General features: G+C 45.2%; 1 long non-coding RNA gene across 2 annotated transcripts in view; it reads left to right on the forward strand.

Annotated features, from left to right (window-relative positions):
- Window positions 1-2015: 2015 nt before the first annotated feature.
- LOC137355414 (uncharacterized) overlaps window positions 2016-17451 on the forward strand; it is a 78817-nt gene continuing 63381 nt past the window's right edge. For both annotated transcript variants that reach the window (XR_010970924.1, XR_010970923.1), the window contains exon 1: window positions 2016-2231. This is a non-coding gene — a long non-coding RNA (uncharacterized lncRNA). The remainder of the gene's footprint in view (window positions 2232-17451) is intronic.

Below are 17451 nucleotides of genomic sequence, written 5' to 3' on the forward strand. Positions count from 1 at the left end.
TGATGCGGCATGGAATCAGTGGCTAGGGACTGGAATTGGTGGGGGTTGCTCAGGATTATGGCTTCCGTCTTCCCAATGTATAGTTGTAGAAAATTGCAGAATTGAATGCTGGACAAGCAGTCTGTCCACACAGAGGCTGTGGAGGGTTTAATAGAGGCAGTTAAAGAGGTAAAATGGGTGTTTGTAAGTCTACATGTAGAAGCTGATCTCTGTCTTGGGATGATGTAGATGAAAAAGAGGAGAATGTCTAGTCTAGATCCTTGGAAGACGCCAAAGACAATGGTGTGGTGATGCTCTGGCTGTAGTTGGACAGGTAAGATTGGAACCAAGCATGGTTAGTCCCACTGGGCTAGAAAACAGAAGAGAAGGGGTGGAGGAGGATGTTGTGGTCACCATAACAAAAGCTGCAGAGAGGTCAAGGAGGGATAATGCTCCATGGTCACAGTCACAAAGGTGTTTTGGTTACAGCCATCTTGATACTGTGGCAGGGAGAGAAATCAGATCAGAGAGATTCAAACACAGAATTGCAGAAGATTTGGAAGGCCACAACACATCGAATAACATTAAAAAAACATCACCTAGGATAAGGTAGCACTCCCTCAGTATGGCACTAAATTGTCAAGCTAGGCCATTACATAGTAAATACTATGTTAGGTCTAACTGGTTTCTGTTGGTATTTAACCACACACGCAATAGTCCATCCTAATCCCGTGTGCCACACCTCTTCAATCTCTTTTCCTTCAACCACCTAACTTATTCTTAAATGTTGACATGGTCTTTGCTTCAACCACATGCCCTAGTAGTAGAACTGGGAACCTCAAAACCCTCTGTGTAAAGAGGTTTGTCCTGCTGTCAAGCCTAAATGCCTTGCACCTCATTCCAGACCCCTACTACCAATGCATGTTCCCTAGGCATATATATGTAGTATATATTTACTTATAAATAGTTTGGCAAATAAATAAACTCATCAGCTTGAAAGGGCTGTTTCTTAAATTTATTCTAAGCTGTTTGCAAACAAGCTGCACTTGTTAAAACCAGCAAAGAGACATTATTTTTACAATTATAAATGCTTTCTCTGCAGTACATTATTGTCTAACAAATATAACCGCTGGCAAAAAGTATAGCATAGCATAGGAATGGTTTAAAATGTTTCCAGTAAATGCTTTCAAAGCAAATTGATTAAGTGGTAAATTAGCTGAGATGGGGAAGCTTCATATTATATTAACTAATACGAAACTTTAAAGAGATTTAGTACGGGTGCTCAAAATTAGAAAATGTCTAAATTCTTGGACCACATCAACTTGTGGTCTGTAACAATATGTGGTAGCAAACCTGACAAAGGGACAACATTGGAATTGCTCAAAAATTGTTCACGAGTTAAAGGATTTGCAACAGGAAACAGATACCCATCAGATGTTCTGTAAAATGATACTTTTGTATCAAATCCATATTGGAGGGGTTGCAGTAACATTTATACAAACATTATTGATACAATTGCTCCAATGTTACTGATACATTTTACATAGAATCAGTGCTCATACAAGGTAGATTTATAAAGCTACAGGAGATAAATTAGGATCAACATTTTTTTTGCAAACTACTTCCAGCTGCACAGTAGAACTGCAAGTGCATGTCAAATGTAAATCTGGAGTCAGAAACCAATCAAGTTCTGGAATCAAACAGATTGAAACTGCTGATGAAGCAAAGGTATCATTGTTACAAGATTTGTATCAAACCAGATAAGAAAGCAAGGCTGGATGATAATTCATTGCTATTTAGTTTCAGACTGGGAGGAGACATGAATTCTGATTTCTATTTTACATTATTATAGGGAAATCACAGTTTATACGTAATCCATATTTTTGGTGAGACAATTTTCTATATGTAAATATTGTACCCATATGCAAAGTAGTATGTAATACAGCATAGAATTACTGTACATGCATACGTGGGATACGAATATTGTGTGGTATAGAGCTGCTTTTGTATTAGGCTAACAGCTGTGTTATTGATACTGGCCCTGGTTTCACTCAATCAGCTGCAACCACGGAGCAAAGTTGCTGGAATTGTTAAGGTGACAGGTGGGAAGAGACACTCTCTCAGCTGGAAAATGTGAGTGTCACTGACAGGTGACGAGTGGCGATGTCAAGCGACAACAGGACTAGGCACTGATGTGATGCTCTTCACGGTCAACAACTCTCACCAACTAGTGTCACATATTGTATCAGAAGGTAACCAACCTTAGTGGAATTATACCAATGTGTGATTCAATGTCTTTAACTCTTGGAGGTGGGGGGAGGAGGCACAGGAAACAAAAGGCAGTCTTAAAAGCTTCAGAAATTCAATTGTGTAAAATAGTATTTATAATATGCCAGCAAGATCCAGTTGGTAGCACACTTGTCTATGGGGCAGAGGTTGTGTATTCAAGCCCCAGTCTAAGGGCACTAATTGCAAGAAAGACTTGCATTTACACAGGACTTCAGGACATTTCAAAGCTCTTTACCGCCAATTAAGTACTTTTTGAAGTGTAGTCACTGTTGTAATGTAGGAAGTACGGCGCACAGTAAGCTCCCACAAACAGCAATGTGACAAATGACCATGTTCTGATATTGTTTGAGGGAAAAATACTGGCGAGGACAGCAGGGAGAATGTCCTCTTTAAATAGCATCATGGGATCTTTTAGGTCCTCCTAAGAGGGCAAAGGGGACCTCGGTTTAACATCATATCTGAAAGATGGTACCTCTGACAGTGCAGCACTCCTCAGTACTGCACTGGTGTTAGTGTAGTTTCTGTGCTGAGGTCTCTGGAGTGGAACATGAACCCATGACCTACTGACTCAAAGACCAGAGAAATTCTCACTAAGCAACAGCTGGGACCTAATGCAATGCATGTAAGATGTTTCTGCCAGTGTAGTCACACTACATGTTTATAGAGTCTGCAGGAAGCTGATTTCCAAAGCTAACATTTATTGCAATATCAGGACAGATCCTTCCTGAAATACTGCAGCATTGGGAAATAGTGAAGCCTTTACATAACACCACTACAGCTGTAGTCTGAATGCACCCTAAGAGATGTGGTAAAGCATTATATAAACAACCACAACAACAACTTGCATTTACATAGTGCTTTTAACATAGTAAAATGTCCCAAGGCACTTCACAGGAACATTATCAAACAAAATTCGACACTGAGCCACATAAGGAGATATTTGGGCAATGTCACCAAAAGTTTGGTCAAAGATGTAAATTTTAAGGATATCTTAAAGAAGGAGAGAAGTGGAGAGGTGTAGGGAGGGAATTCCAGAACTTAGGGCCCAGGCAGCTGAAGACACAGATGCCAATGGTGGGGCAATCAAAATCAGGCTATGGGATCTTTTACCCAAGAGGGCAAATGGGGCCTCAGTTTAACATCGCACTTAAAAGGTGGCACCCCTGACAGTGCAGCACTCCCCTCAGTACTGAACTGGTATGTCAGTAGACATACTAGATTGTTGCTCTCAAGTCCTGGAGCGAGATTTGAACCCACAACCTTATAACGCAGAGGTAAGAGTGCTACCAACTGAGCCTCAGCTGACACAAGGGTCACTGACCCGAAACGTTAACTCTGCTTCTCTCTCCACAGATGCTGCCAGACCTGCGGAGTGGTTCAGGCATTTCTTGTTTTTATTTCAATTAAAATCAGGGATGTGCAAGGGGCAGAATTGGAGGAACGCAGGATCACAGAGTGTTATAGGGCTGGAGCAGGTTACAGAGATAGGGAGGGATCAGGCGATGGAGGGATTTTGAAATAAATGACAACTTTCAAATCAAGGCACTAGGATATATGCAGCAGAGTTTGGGGTGAGCTCAAGTTTTAAATCCAAGTCTTTGCTTGCCGTTAAAACATAAACACAAGGATGCAGTACTGAGTTGAGTGCTGTATATTCTCTGCATTCTGATAATTCTGCATTTGCTGGTAGTTTCCTAGGTAATGCCTTAATTTACTTCACGACTACAAGTCATATTTACCATTGTCTCTTAAAAGGATTTGATTGTTTGTGAGCCCCAGCAGTGTTTGAATTGCTCTTTTGTCCCTGAGAAGTTGCATTGAATGTTCAAAGGTGCACTATTGAAAGATAAATGGAGATGGGGGGTGGGGGGGGGGGGGGGGGCGGGGGAAGGGGGGGCGAGGTTTGCTTTCAGACTGGAGCCAAGAACATACAGACCAGTTAAGAAAAGAAAAGCTGGCCGTAGGGTCCTAGTGCTAGTCCGTGATTCGTACCCAAGGTCAAACAGAGTTCTGAATCCACACTGAGACGTCTATAAATTTCAGAGCATTTTTCCAGCAGGCTCCCTGGATTCAGTTATTTTGGTTATGAAAAATAAATGACTTGTCTCAAAAGGATTGCAACCTTTCCCATTTTGTTTACTGGTAAAGTCTTGCGGCTGAACTTTTGCCACGGAGGTGGGAAAAAGGAGCTGGGTTTGTTTTCTGGTCAGAAATGAGCCTCAAGTGGGAAACTGATTAAAATTAGGATTTTTGCATGGGGAAGACGTTAATTGATACGGAGATGGATTTCCTACTCACCTAGAGCCAGTGGGGCTGGGAATGGAGGTGGGCCAGATGAAGTGTGGGACTCATTTAGACTCCCCATGACAACCATCACTGAGGCTGCTGGTTGTCCTGAGAGAGAGATTTTTCTGTGGTTTGTGCCAAAGTCTTCCACAGCACTAGAGGGAAGCGAGATGTCACAGGAGAGCCAGAGGCCCAGCACCCGTCGCAGGGCAGACCCTCGTTCATCGATGCCAAACTGGATCTAATGCTGGAGGTAGTGAAGGAGAAGAGGGAGGTCCTCTTCCCAGAGTGTAACAGGTGGAGGCCACCTCTTCATCAAGCAGGGGCACCTCTCTGTGCAGCGTCATCTCCCTCCTCCTCCTCCCCCGATGATCTATCTCCTTCCAAGGCCTCACTATCCTCAATGTCCACACCTCTCTGCAGGGCCGTGTTATGGAGAGCATAGCAGACCACCACACTGACCGAGAGCCTTTCAGGAGCACCACCTGAATGGTCCAGGCACCAGAATTGCATCTGCAGAAGTCCGAAGGCCTGCTCAATGGTTGTCCTACTGAGCAGCTGACATTGGTTATATTGTCTCTGTGCCTCTGCCTGGGTTCCCGTAGAGGGGTCAGTAGCCATGTCCCCTAGGATCCAACCATGCACCTAGAGTGTTGGAGTGAAGAACAGAGGCAGCTTGGACTGGCAGAGGATGAAGGAGTCATGGCAGCTGCCAGGAAAGCGAGCCCAGATGTGGAGGATTCTCCTTCTGTGGTCGCAGACCAGTTGGAATTTGAGGGCGTGGAAGCCCTTCCTGTTGATGGCTCCCACTAGCTGGTCGCTGGGTGCCTTGATGGCAGCTCCGGCAAAGGGGGCATCAGTGACCAGCAAAATGCAGCAGTGTGCAGCTGTTTTTGAGATGCCACTGAGGTCCGCAGCTGATCCTAGGAAGGAGGCAGAAGCAAAAAGCTTCAAGGCCACAGTGACTGACGGCCACTGGTAGAGCACGGTGATCAGTGCTGTGAGGTGCAAGGACTTTGGCAATGAGAGCACAGGTGTCTGTGCCCATTTGCCTGGAGAGTTGCAGTCTCCTGCGGTACTGGGTTTTGGTCATCTCCAGGTAGCTCTGACTTTAGCGGTAGATCTTGTGTTGAGAGTTTGCTCCTTGTTGCCCACCTGCCCTTCTTTCCTATCCCCTGCACTCTTGATGTCCAGGGTTCTGTCCTTCCTGCGATGGGTGTTGCCCCTCATTGCCACTGGGCCCAACATCTGACATTTGTGTCTCATTGCCAGCTGGAGCCATCCTTCTGGGCAGGTGACCACTCAGTTGTTCTTGGCAGCTTTGTCCACTGCTCTTCTGTCACCGTGATGCCAGGGGTGCCAACCCCATTCAAAGCTTGGGTGCTGAGTGCCCACACTCCCTGCTGCCTGTGCAGTGCCAAGGGCACCCGCTTACCAAGTGCCCAGAGCCCTTACCAAGTGCCCTGCTGACTCTCTTATGGAGCTGGGCTGCTGTCCTGCAGCAGCCTGACTGGTTCCTCACTCTTTATCCACTTCCCTTCAGCTGGTCAGTTTCTGGAGGTGTGGGTAACCCATGCACCCCTTTAAAAATTTAAACTTCACCCCTTGACCTTTTTTTTCCAAAAATATAGTTTATTCATAAAAATCTTTTAAAAATACATTATAAGTTCAAACTTGACATTTTAGAAAGTGCAGTAGAGATCAGATTCCTTCAATACAGAACGTGAGTTTCCTCACAACTCTTGCTATTCCATTTTATATGCAATGTATATTTGCATTACACAGCAAAACGATATTTTGGTGCAGACAGCTCGAGGGGTTTTACACTGGTTCCAGCCCCTCAGTTCAGTTTGGTGGGGGGACCTTACACAGTGGCCTTTCCCCATTGAGCCTTAGCTGCGGCTGCCCCAAGCTTTAGTGCGTCCCTCAGCACGTAGTCCTAGACCTTGGAATGTGCCAGTCCGCAACATTCGGTCGTGGACAACTCTTTGCGCTGGAAGACCAGCAAGTTTCGGGCAGACCAAAGAGCGTCTTTCACCGAGTTGATGGTCCTCCAGCAGCAGTTGATGTTTATCTCGGTGTGCGTCCCTGGGAACAGCCCGTAGAGCACAGACTCCTGTGTTACAGACAGTGTAACACTGTCTCTGTGTTACAGAGTCCTGTGTTACAGCTTGGGATGAACCTCAATAAAAAAACACTGTTCTCTTTCAGACCTGCTTTGCAAAGGCACAAACCTCATGCCTGGACTAGCTCTTAATGAGCTTTGAAACAGTGTTAACTGGCTTCAAATGGGGGGAGAGCAGGATTCCTGTCCTGCTCTACCCCCGCACTGATGATTATTGTCAGCGCTATGAATGGCGTCTTGAAATTGACACATGCCCGACACCAGTACTTTTGGGCATCCCCCCAACCCCCACCTCCATTCCTGACTTCAGGGGAGCCCCGGACATGCAGCCCTTACTTAGACTTGTCAAATTTCATTTATTTGAATAACATGCATTTTTAATGCACTCATGCATAGAAAGGCATTTCAACTTCCAGAGTGATGACTGACAGCATACACGCGACAGGAGCGATAAAGCGATAAACAAAAAGTTAGGGCGTTGTTCCAAAGGCTGGATGAAGTAAAAGATTTTGTTTTTAGGAGATTTTTGAAAGCAGAGAGGGAGTTGATTACCAAAGCAGATACATATGCTGGTGTATATAATACATAATCCAGCCAGCAAATAATCTTTTCCTTGGGAATTATATTGCCTTTATTAACAACGTTATTGATAATGACTATTTTTTAAAACTCAAAGCTTTCTGTGTGAGTTTACTGTTGTTTACCCGTGTTGCCGATCTTGGAGTATAGAGTCAAAGACAGCCCAGGAGGAGGCAATTTACATACAAACATACAAATTAGGAGAAGGAGTAGGCCACTCGGCCCATCGAGTCTGCTCCGCTATTCAATAAGATCATGGTTGATCTGATTGTAACCTCAACTCCACATTCCCACCTACCCCTGATAACTTTTCACCCCCTGGCTTATTAAGAATCTATCTACTTCCGCCTTTAAAATATTTAAAGACTCTGCTTCCACCGCCTTTTGAGGAAGAAAGTTCCAAAGAGTCACGACCCTCTGAGAGAAAAATAAATTCTCCTCATCTCTGTCTTAAATGGGCGACAATTTATTTTTAAACAGTGACCCCTAGTTCTAGATTCTTCCACAAGGGAAAACATCCTTTCAATACCCACCTTGTCAAGACCCAATCAAGTCGCCTCTTACTCTTCCAAACTCCAGCGGATACAAGCCTAGCCTGTCCAACCTTTCCTCATAAGATAGCCCGCCCATTCCAGGTATTAGTCTAGTAAACCTTCTCTGAACTGCTTGCAACGCATTTACATCCTTCCTTAAATAAGGAGACCAATACTGTACACAGTACTTCAGATGTGCCCTGTATAACTGAAGCATAACCTCCCTACTTTTGTATTCAATTCCCCTCACAATAAACCATAACATTCTATTAGCTTTCCTAATTACGTGCTGTACCTGTATACTAACCTTTTGCAATTCATACACTAAGACACCCAGATCCCTCTGCATCTCAGAGCTCTGCAATCTCTCACCATTTAGATAATATGCTTCTTTTTTATTCTTCCTGCCAAAATGGACAATTTCACATTTTCTCAATTTGTACTCCATTTGCCAGATCTTTGTCCATTTGGCAATTCATGCCTGTGCTACCTCTCTGCAAGAGCAACTCAGCTTGTCCCACTCCCCCACCCTTTCCCCCTAGCCCAGCAAAATTTTCTCTTCAGATAATTATCCAATTCCCTTTTGAAGGCCCTGTTTAAAATCTGCCTTCACTGCACTCTCAGGCAGCGCATTCCAGATCCTAACCACTACTGCATTTCAACAGTGACTACACTTCAAAAAGTACAGTATTGGCTGTAAAGGACTTTGAGACATCCCGTGCTGAGAACACAGGCCTTATAAACCGTCAGCTTGATCCTAAGGGTCAGCTTGGTGTTATCCCATGCACGTTTCATGAGTCGGCCAAAAATGGCAGCTGCTGTCCCTATGTGGGTATCGAGCTCTGCATAAAGGGACAGATTATCTGTCACCGTAGACTCAAAGTAGCAGAATTTGCTAACCACTTGCAGTGGAGTGTTAATTATTGAGATCAGGGACAGAGATGCAACACCTTGTCCCATGACCATGGTTCTCTTGACACTTATAGTGAAGGAGAAGAAGTTACAGGCATGGGAGAAACAGTCTAGAGTCTTTGTCGCTGAGTTTCTGTCTGAGCGACTAGAGTAGCATCAGTGTAGAGGACAGAAGGTGAGATGAAGAGGGATTGGAGGAGACTCGTGTGGAACATAAACACCCGCGAGCGTCAATTGGGCTTGTACCTCTACTGCAAATATTGCATAATGCTTTGTATTTTTTGGAGGTTCTGTGGTTTGCACAGTGTGGGAGCCTTCAGGAGAGAACACAAAAGAACATTGGAAGGAAAAATGTACCCTCGAGTTTAACATAAATGTATAAATAAATACATTTCAGAAGCAAATCAAGTCACACAATTGAAACAACTGATCGGAATAGTGGCACCAGGACCTGGGTGCAATGGGTTGCGTAATTTGAGGCCACTTGTACCATATTTTGCATCTTAAAACCACATCCATCAGGCAGACGTATCTGAAAGGAGAGTGAAGGGCCTGTTTTGCTCAGTGCAGGAATGCTTTGATATACTAAATCTTTAAGAAGCACATTTAACTGCAGTGTTTCTGTGCAAGTGTACTGAACTTACTGATCAATATTTTAATAAATGTAACAGGTTCCACATTACATTAAGTTCAAAGTATTGATAAAACACTCTTGGGAGTTTGTTAATTTTTATAAACTGAAGGTGTATTTAAAACAAATACAGGATAAATTGTCACATTTGGATCATTGACTCTTCCTGGTTGGCTGGTTTAATAAAACAAAACCTTCCCACCCATGGTTTAGGTTTTGAGCAGTTTCTGATTGGTACAGAATAACACCTTATATTTATCCAGCACTTTTAATACAGTAAAATGTCTCAAGGCACTTTGTGGGAACATTATCACAGACCTGATTGTTCTAAGATAGTTGTTGTGCTTACTGACATAAGAACAGTTACTGCACTTCAAAGTAATTCATTGTAAAGAGCTTGAAGGTGTTTCTGAGACGTAGTAATACTGTATAAATTCAAGACTTTGCCTTTGTCTCACTGTCTGTGACTAGCAAAATGGAACAGAAGCATTCGCTCCTGAAACAAAAATAAAAGGAAGACTTGCATTTCTATAGCGCCTTTCATAACCTCAGGATGTCCCATAGTGCTTTACAGCCAATGAAGTACTTTTGAAGTGCAGACACAGCTGAAATGTAAGAAAGCAGCAGCCAATTTGTGCACAGCAAGATCCCACAAAACAGCAATGTGATAATGACCAGATAATCTGTTTTAATGACGTTAGTTGAGGGATCAATATTGGCCAGGACACTGGGCAGAATTCTGCTGCTCTTTCTTGAAATAGTGCCATGGGCTCTTTCATGCCCACCTGTGAGGGTAGAGGAGGCCTTGTTTTAGCATCTCATTTGAAAGACAGCACCTTCAACAGTGTAGCACTCCTTCAGTAAGATTCAAACCCACAACCTCCTAACTCAAGAGGAAAGAGTGCTATCGCTGTACCGAGTGGGCTCTGTTTCTGGCTGTGGGGTGGGGGGGGGGGGGAGGGTGAGTGTTGGGGTTAGGGCGGGGTGTCTACTGAACTGCCGCCAGATTTGCGGGTGCAGCATCTAATGGAAAATGTCTCCAGATGGTAAGTGCCTGGGAAGACAGAGTGATGGGATTCCTAACACATTCTTCCATCAAGTGGCGCAGTGGTTAGCACCGCAGCCTCACAGCTCCAGCGACCCAGGTTCAATTCTGGGTACTGCCTGTGTGGAGTTTGCAGGTTCTCCCTGTGTCTGCGTGGGTTTCCTCCGGGTGCTCCAGTTTCCTCCCACATGCCAAAGACTTGCTGGTTGATAGGTTAACTGGCCATTATAAATTGCCCCTAGTATAGGTAGGTGGTAGGGAAATATAGGGGACAGGTGGGGATGTGGTAGGAAAATGGAATTAGCGTAGGATTAGTATAAATGGGTGGTTGATGGTCGGCACAGACTCGGTGGGCCGAAGGGTCTGTTTCTGTATCTCTAAACTAAACTAAAATAATCAGATTAACTGGTTTTATTGCATGGGACCTTCTGGTGCATAAACCAACCCACATATCCCTACCTAACAACAGTTGCTATGTTCTGAAAAGGAATTCTGCAAAGGGATATAAATGCAAAACCTTCCTAAAAAAAAATCATCACTGGAAAAGTCCCCAGAACTGGTTGCAGCCTGTCCTCCCACTCAGGTAGGTGAATGTCTCAGACTGTCATGAATTAGGAACTAAAGAATAATTTTCGCAAGATGTTACAATGTGCTTTACAGTCAGCACATTACTTTTACGAGTCGGCCAAAAGTGGCAGCTACTGTCCCTATGCGTGTATCGAGCTCTGCATAAAGGGACAGATTGTCTGTCACCCTGGACCCAAGGTGGAAGAATTTGCTAACTACTTCCAGTGGGGTGTTATTTAATGTGATCAGGAAGGGAGATGCAACACTGTCCCATGACCACGCACGGTTCTCTCGACACTTACAGTCAAGGAGAACAAGTTACAGACATTGGAGAGACAGTCTATGAGTCTTTGTAGCTGAGTTTCTGAGTGAGCAACTGGAATAGCATCAGTGTAGAGGATAGAGGGCGAGATGATTCTGTCAGAAAATGCAACAACCAATTTGCACACAGCAAGGTCCCAGAAACAGCGATGTGATAATGAGCAGATAATCTGGTTAGGTGATGTTGGTTGAGGGATAAATATTGGCCAGATCACAAGGGAGAACACCTCTGCTCTTCTTCAAATACTGCCATAGTGTCTTATACATAATCTCATGGGAAGGACAGCACTTCTGACAGTGCAGCACCCTCTCAGTACTGCACTGGAGTGTCAGCCTAGATTAGGAGCTCAAATCCTTAGACGATGGAAAGTAGATTATGGGTTGAAGACTCTGGAGGTGGGCTTGAATCTTTGACCTTGTGACTCAGAGACAAGCATGCTACCCACTGAGCCACTACGAGTACTGTATCTGTATGGATATGATCAGATGGTATGATGTGAAACTGCATGTAGGCATATCAGATCAGCACATAATACTATCATCACACATTGGGACAATTCTTGACTTTGTGTGATAGTGAGAAATGGGTGAAAATGAGATGACAGCCTTTTTACATCTCTCCCAATTATTAATTCGATTATCAGCAACAAAACAAAACTTGTATTTACCTAGCGTCTTTAATGTAAAATGTCCCAAGGTGCTTTCCAAGAGGCAATCATACAAAATTTTGCACTGAGCCACTTTGGGAAACTTTAGGACAGGTGACCAAAAGCTTGGTTTTAGGGAGCGTCTTAAAGGAAAGGAAGGAGGTGGAGACACGGAAAGGTGTACAGAGGGAATTCCAGAGCTTAGAGCCTGGGCAGTTGAAGTCACAGCCACCAACGGTGAGGCAAAGGAAGTGGAGGATGCACCAGAGGCCAGGATGGAAGGAGCACAGAGATCTCAGGTTGTAGAGCTGGAGGCAGGGGGTGGAAAGAGAGGGGATGGGCAGGGGGGTGGTTACAGCAATAGGGAGGAATGAGGCTATGCAGAGGTTTGAACACCAGGATGAAAATTTTAAATTTAAAGTATTGCAAGACCTGGAGCCAAAGTGGGTCAGCGAGCATAGGGCTGATGGACAAACAGAACTTCTTTGAGTTAGGATACAGTCAGCAGATTTTTAGACTTTTAGAGGGTAGAATATGGGAGGCCAGTAAGAAGATTTAAATAGAAGAGTTTAAAGGCAACAAAAGCAGAGATGAGGATTTCAGCTGCAAATGATCTGAGGCAGGACAAGAAACCAGTGATGTTAGAGGTTGGAGTCTTGGTGATGAAAAGGATATGGCGTCAAAAGCTGAGCTCAACTAGGATATGAAATTTACTGGATTCAGAAAGGGCAACAGAAAGATAAATGTTTGAATTTTCCCAACCTATTGGTGACAGGCTGAGACATGGGAGGGCTGAAAAAATGGCAGAGGAAGATGTCACAGAATCATTGAAAGTTTACAGCACAGAAAGAGGCCACTTGGCCCATCATGACTGTGCCAGCCAAAAACCAATCCACCCATTCTAATCCCACCTTCCAGCATTTGGTCTGTAGTCAGGTGGGGAGATCAACATCTTGCTGCTACTATGCCATATTGCCATGGGATGGGAAAGTCAGTGCCTCAGATACCTGCCGGTGGCCAATTGAGCACCACATCCCACCAAGGCACTTTTCCCCACATCCCTCAGCCAGGTGGGGAGACTGCCCAGTGAAACCCATCAGCATGCCAGTGGGCTCACAGGGGCCAGGGGAGGGGGGGGCAGGGGGTGGTGGCAGACCATCCTTTATGGACACTGCATGGCTCACAGAGGGACCCTCCCCAGCAGCAATGGCCACCCTCACAGCAACTAGACCAGTCCTCAACAACTCAATGTCCAATCACTGGGGTCTGCCTGGCCTCAGCTGCTCCCAACCACACTAACCCCACTTTGACAGCACCCTGCCATTGAGGCACTCTCTCCCCCTGGTGTGGCAGCCTCAGCAGTGGCCACCACTAGCAATGACACTGCTGAGCTGCCAGCCCTCTGACTGGGCTATGCAGCAGCTCAAGGGGTGGGCCACCATTCTTAATTCAACAGCAGCCCCAGTGGCTGACTCTTAAATATCCCCCACTGGCAAAATGCTGTTTTGGGTCCCACCACCAGCCAAAGCAGAATCAGCTCCCACTTTCAGCCCCAGTGGCAGGACTTCACAGTCAACCACAAAATTCAGCCCAGAATCTTCCCTACTACAATCCTGAGTTAAATTTGCAAATTTAAGTCCACTAACTATGTAAAACCTCATGTCAGGAAGCAGCAACACATAAAAACAGCTTTAACACTGTTAGAGAAACTTCTAAGCCTCTTTGTGAGAAAGACTCTGAAACTAAGATTCTTTAGCGAGGACTGTTTACTGCTTGCCACAAAATTAACTTCTCCCATCTGAACAGCCAGCCACTGCTGGCTCTTTATATATACATCTGGGTACAATTAAATAATCAATACCCAACATCTGTTCACCATATTACCTACGACTACCAGGTATTTAACATCCATTAACAGAAATTAGACACTAACAAGCACTAGATATGAGAGTTGATGGAGGTGAGAGTATAACCTCATTGTCTGGCGCTCTGCCCTTGGTAACCAGGAGTATTACTAATGCTACAGATAAAAGAGTCAGTGGGAGGGTCAGGAGCTGCTTGTAACTCACAATGAGTCATCAGTCTGATTGCGGCATTTATGGGTTACCGTAATGTAGTCAATGCACAAAATGTGGTTTCCGTGGCCTGTCTGTGACATCAGTCACGTTAGTCACTCTGATGTATCAGATTGTGTAGATCACCACACCAGCATCAGGTGAGGCTGTGAAACATCACTTCCCATAGACCCAGGAGGCAAACACTTAAAAAATTCAATTGGATTTTGTTAGCAATTGATTGCACATGATTCCTTAAATTAAACATTGCAAGAAAATAAAAACTTGAATTTATTTATCACCTTTCACAATTTCAGGACACCCTAACCCCTATGCTCACTGACCCGCACTGCTTCCTGGTCCCCAAGCACCTTCATTTTAACATTCCCAACCTTCTGTTCAAATCCCTCCAAGGACTCACCCCTCCCTATCTAGTTTTTAAAAATTCTTTCATGGGATGTGAGCATCACTGGCAAGGCCAGAATTTATTGCCCATCCCTAATTGCCCTTCAGAAGGTGGTGGTGAGCTGCCTTCTTGAACCATTGCAGTTCATGTGGGGTAGGTATACCCACAGTGCTGTTAGGAAGGGAGTTCCAGGATTTTGACCCAGTGACAGTGAAGGAACTTGTAGATGGTACACACTGCTCAAATTGTGCACCAGTGGAAGAGGGAGTGAATGTTTAAGGTAATGGACAGGGTGCCAATCAAGTGACTGCTTTGTCCTCGATGGTGTTGAGCTTCTTGAGTGTTGTTAGAGCTGCACCCAACTTAGGCAAGTGGAGAGTATTCCATCACACTCCTGACTTATGTCTTTTAGATAGTGGACAGACTTTGGGGAGTCAGGAGGTGACTTACTTACCACAGAATTCCCAGCCTCTTCCCTGCGCTTGTAACCACAGTATTTATGTGGCTGGTCCAGCTTCTTGTCAATGGTAACCCCCCAGGATGTTGATGGTGGGGGATTCAGTCTTGGAAATATCATTGAGCATCAAGGGGAGATGGTTAGATTCTCTCTTGTTGGAGATGGTCATTGCCTGGTACTTGTGTGGCACGAATGTTACTTGCCACTTATCAACCCAACCCAAACGGCACAGTGGCGCAGTGGTTAGCACCGCAGCCTCACAGCTCCAGGGACCCGGGTTCGATTCTGGGTACTGCCTGTGCGGAGTTTGCAAGATCTCCCTGTGACCGCGTGGGTTTTCGCCGGGTGCTCCGGTTTCCTCCCACCGCCAAAGACTTGCAGGTGATGGGTAAATTGGCTGTTGTAAATTGCCCCTAGTGTAGGTAGGTGGTAGGGAATATGGGATTACTGTAGGGTTAGTAAAAAAATGGGTGGTTGTTGGTCGGCACAGACTCGGTGGGCCGAAGGGCCTGTTTCAGTGCTGTATGTGTAAATAAAATAAAAAAATAAAAATAAAATAAAATAAAAATTAAAAAACCCAAGCCTGAATGTTGTCCAGGTTTTGCTGTAGGTGTGCACGTACTACTTCAATATCTAAGGGGTTATGAATGGTGCTGAACATTGTGCAATCAGCAGCGAACATCCCCACTTCTGATGGTATGATGGAGGGAAGGTCATTGAAGAAGTTAGTTGGGCCTAGGACACTGCCTTGAGGAACTCCTGCAGCGATGCTGAGATGATTTGCCTCCAACTAAAACCTGGTTACCCAACCTGAACCCGACTAGACCTGACTACATGTGTTGGGTTTGGGTCGGGTCGGGTCTATATTCTGAGTCCAGCATTTGGGCTCAGGTTGGGGTGGACAGTGCTGCTTCCGGGAAGTCACGGGATCAGGCTTATCCATGATTCCCCACAACTCCATCTGCAGGAATGGTCTGCTTCCAGAATGGATGAAGGATATTCGTGTCGGTTCGGGCGCGAAAACAAATTAAAGGACTCGGGCCATGGCCAGGTTCGGGTTGGCTGTGGTCGGGTCAGGCCCGGGTCGGGTTTCAATTTTATACCTGAGCAGGCCTTTACCTCCAACAGCCACAACCATCTTCCTTTGTGTTGGGTACAACTCCAACCAGTGGAGTGTTTTCCCCCCTGATTCCCATTGACCTCAATTTGTCTAGGGCTCCTTGATGCCATACTCGGTCAAATGCTGCCTTGATGTCAAGGGCAGTCATTCTCACCTCACTTCTTAAATTCAGCTCTTTTGTCCATTTTTGGACCAAGGCTGTAGTGAGGTCTGGAGCCGAGTGCCCCTGGTGGAACCCAAACTGAGCATCAGTGAGTAGGTTATTGCTGAGTAATTGCCACTTGATAGCACTGTCAATGACACCTTCCATCACTTTGCTGATGATGAAGAGTAGACTGATAACTGGCTGGATTGGACTTGACCTACTTTTTGTGTACAGGACGTTCCTGGGCAATTTTCCAGTGTTGCAGCTGTACTGGAACAGCGTGACTAGGGGTGCAGCAAGTTCTGGAGCACAAGTACTACAGCCGGAATGTTGTCAGGACTCATAGCTTTTGCAGTATCCAGTGCCTTCAGTCGTTTCTTGATATTACGTGGAACAAATAGAATTGGCTTAAGACTGGCATCTGTGATGTAGGCATCTATGATGCTCAGGAGGAGGCTCAGATGGATCATCCACTCGGCATTTCTGGCTGAAGATGGATGCAAATGCTTCAGCCTTATCTTTTGCACTGATGTGCTGGGTTCCCCCGTCATTGAGGATGGGGATGTTTGTGGAGCCACCTCCTCCCGTTAGTTGTTTAATTGTCCACCACCATTCATGACTGGATGTGGCAAGACTGCAAAGCTTAGATCTGATCCATTGGTTGTGGGATCGCTTATCTCTGTCTATCGCATGCTGCTTACGCTGTTTCACGTCCAAGTAGTCCTGTGTTGTAGTTTCAGCAGGTTGGCACCTCATTTTTAGATATGCCTGATGTTGCACCTGGCATACTCTTGTGCACACTTCATTGAACCAGGTTTGATCCCTTGGCTTGATGGTAATGGCAGACTGAGAGATATGCGAGCCATCAGTTTCAGTTTGTGGTTGAGTACAATTCTTCTGCTGCTGATGGTCCACAGCACTTCGTGGATGCCCAGTTTTGCACTGCTAGATCTGTTCGAAATCTATCCCATTTAGCATGGTAGTGCCACACATGATGGAGCGTATCCTCAATGTGAAGCAGGACGTCGTCTCCGACAAGAACTGTGCGGTGGTCACTCCAACCAATACTGTCATGGACAGATGCGTCTGCGATTGATGATGGTTATGTCAAGTAGGTTTTTCCCTCTTGTTGCCCAGTCTGGCAGTTATGTCCTTCAGGACTAATCTAATCGTGGTGCTACAGAGCCACTCCTGGTGATAGACATTGAAGTCCCCCACCCAGAGTATGTTGTGTGCTGTTTCTACCCTCAGTGTTTCTTCCAAGTGGTGTTCAACATGGAGGAATGCTGATTCATCAGCTGAGGGAGGGCAGTAGATGGTAATCAGCAGAAGGTTTCCTTGCCCATGATTGACCT

Source organism: Heterodontus francisci, chromosome 42 (assembly GCF_036365525.1).
Source record: "Heterodontus francisci isolate sHetFra1 chromosome 42, sHetFra1.hap1, whole genome shotgun sequence".
NCBI classification, from domain to species: domain Eukaryota; kingdom Metazoa; phylum Chordata; class Chondrichthyes; order Heterodontiformes; family Heterodontidae; genus Heterodontus; species Heterodontus francisci.